The sequence below is a fragment of the Ambystoma mexicanum genome, chromosome 2q (assembly GCF_040938575.1).
Source record: "Ambystoma mexicanum isolate Mex_15411 chromosome 2q, UKY_AmexF1_1, whole genome shotgun sequence".
In the NCBI taxonomy this organism is placed as follows: domain Eukaryota; kingdom Metazoa; phylum Chordata; class Amphibia; order Caudata; family Ambystomatidae; genus Ambystoma; species Ambystoma mexicanum.
The window spans coordinates 691,848,401-691,850,900 of NC_090924.1; the positions used below are offsets into that span (position 1 = coordinate 691,848,401).

Below are 2,500 nucleotides of genomic sequence, written 5' to 3' on the forward strand. Positions count from 1 at the left end.
AACAGCTCTGGTAGGCTGCGCTCTAGTGTGCTGGGACAGCTTTCAGCTGAAAGGCTTTGTGGCACTGATGTCTCATGGGGCCCGCTGGTACCTGCCAGGTGGCACACACCAACGTGAAAGTTTGGCGCAAGCCTGCGCCGGACCTACATGGCAGCACTCACAGCACCTCACACACAGGCTGCAGACACATACAAAAGACCAAGCTGGATGCAACAGTGGCGCGAGCCATGGCAGTCCCCACCCAGAAGGCATGTCCAAACCTTTATACATCAGCTCGCCGCCAGCGCATCATTACAAAGGAGGGGGAATTTCCAACACTGCCTCTTGGGCCATGGGCTTAAAAGCAGCCAACCATTGGCGACGGGCATCGAACCAGATACGGTCACGCACAAACTATTTTTGGGGGGGAATTGGGGACTCTGTGTTTTTTGTTTTCGGCGCTCCAAAAAAAAGGGCTCGTCTGGGATTTGAACCCGGGACCTCTCGCACCCTAAGCGAGAATCATACCCCTAGACCAACGAGCCACCGCATGCAGAGAGCAGTGAGGGGGAGGGGGGCGGTCTGCTTACCTCACTTGGCGCCATGCCCCAGTCTCTCCACGGCCTGACCCCTGCGTGTCACGTGGCCTGCCCCTGGCGCAAGCGCAGAGGACTGAGCTGCCTCTCAAGCAGAGAAACAAGAAGAAGAGCGGCAGCCTTCGCTGGCCAAAGGCCATCTGCTGCCGCTCGATCGGGCTCGATCAGGCGAGATATATGTGGCCGACCGGCCTAGAGCGCAAACCTGTGCTGCTCAGGGTGGGCAGCTTCCCAGCAGGAGGATGTGTCTTGAAAGCCGACAGAGGCAAGAAGGCGCACTCCCTCAGCCCGCTCCAACCTCTGGATTCCTGCGAATTTCAGAAGAGAACTCTGGGGCAGCATGGATTCTGTCATCTCCCAACAGCCCCTTGTTCTTGCTATGTAAATACCTTTACATCCCCCGAACTCAGCATGTCTGTTTTTTTATTTTTATTTTGCTGAGGTGTGGTGCCTTCAACGACCGACAGGTGGCAGGAGAGCACTTTCTCCAACTGTGAAGGGGACTTTTTTCACTTCCTGAGTAGACTGGGCTCAGTGACATATGCCACCAAGCCAGCCACTAGAAAATGCAGGTTTTGCAGCCGTGGGCCAGTGGGGGTTTAAGGGCAGGTGTGCCTCCGGCGTCTCTGGCAGACAGCTCCAGTTGCAAGGCAGCAGAAGAGAACAGGGAGGCTTGCCGGGCGCTGCATTCGGGGGCCCCCACGAGGTTTTCCGCAAGCCTTACACTCTGAAATGTGCTCAAAAAAATGAGCCTGGCTTGTCAGGAGTGGGATTTGAACCCACGCCTCCAATCGGAGACCAGAACACCCAGATGCAGGGAAGAGCTGCGCCTCTTGAGTCTGGCGCCTTAGACCACTCGGCCACCCTGACAGCTATGGGCAGGATTGGGAAAGATTCTTCAGTACCCAATGTCGCCAGGTGCCAGCGCCGGTTTTCATGCCCCGATCTCTGCATCAAAAGTACCCAAACACTCACTTAAGGACCCAGGGATGGCAGGAAAAACCCACTGATGGAGCCAGTGGACAGTTTGCAGGGTGCAAATAAGGGCTGGCCTCAGATCACTCATGGCGTAGTGCCGGCCTGTCCATACCTGTCGAAACCTGCATGCGGTCAAATGTGTCCGATTGACATTGTGGAAATAAAAAGAAACCAGCACCATGTTTCTGCCCTGTCTCGAACCGGGGACCTTTCACGTGTTAGGCGAATGTGATAACCACTACACTACAGAAACAGCTCTGGTAGGCTGCGCTCTAGTGTGCTGGGACAGCTTTCAGTTGAAAGGCTTTGTGGCACTGATGTCTCATGGGGCCCGCTGGTACCTGCCAGGTGGCACACACCAACGTGAAAGTTTGGCGCAAGCCTGCGCCGGACCTACATGGCAGCACTCACAGCACCTCACACACAGGCTGCAGACACATACAAAAGACCAAGCTGGATGCAACAGTGGCGCGAGCCATGGCAGTCCCCACCCAGAAGGCATGTCCAAACCTTTATACATCAGCTCGCCGCCAGCGCATGATTACAAAGGAGGGGGAATTTCCAACACTGCCTCTTGGGCCATGGGCTTAAAAGCAGCCAACCATTGGCGACGGGCATCGAACCAGATACGGTCACGCACAAACTATTTTTGGGGGGGAATTGGGGACTCTGTGTTTTTTGTTTTCGGCGCTCCAAAAAAAAGGGCTCGTCCGGGATTTGAACCAGGGACCTCTCGCACCCTAAGCGAGAATCATACCCCTAGACCAACGAGCCACCGCATGCAGAGAGCAGTGAGGGGGAGGGGGTGGTCTGCTTACCTCACTTGGCGCCATGCCCCAGTCTCTCCACGGCCTGACCCCTGCGTGTCACGTGGCCTGCCCCTGGCGCAAGCGCAGAGGACTGAGCTGCCTCTCAAGCAGAGAAACAAGAAGAAGAGCGGCAGCCTT

General features: G+C 56.1%; 2 non-coding genes across 2 annotated transcripts in view; both read right to left on the reverse strand.

The window, feature by feature from the left end:
- TRNAV-AAC (transfer RNA valine (anticodon AAC)) overlaps window positions 1-3 on the reverse strand; it is a 73-nt gene extending 70 nt beyond the window's left edge. The window contains exon 1 of the tRNA in view: window positions 1-3. This exon is cut by the window's left edge and continues 70 nt beyond it. This is a non-coding gene — a tRNA (tRNA-Val).
- A 1,330-nt stretch (window positions 4-1,333) lies between these two features.
- TRNAL-CAA (transfer RNA leucine (anticodon CAA)) lies at window positions 1,334-1,445 on the reverse strand. Its single transcript has 2 exons — window positions 1,408-1,445; window positions 1,334-1,379 (listed from the first exon to the last, which is right to left on the reverse strand). It is a non-coding gene; the product is annotated as a tRNA-Leu (tRNA).
- Between the last annotated feature and the right edge of the window lie 1,055 nt (window positions 1,446-2,500).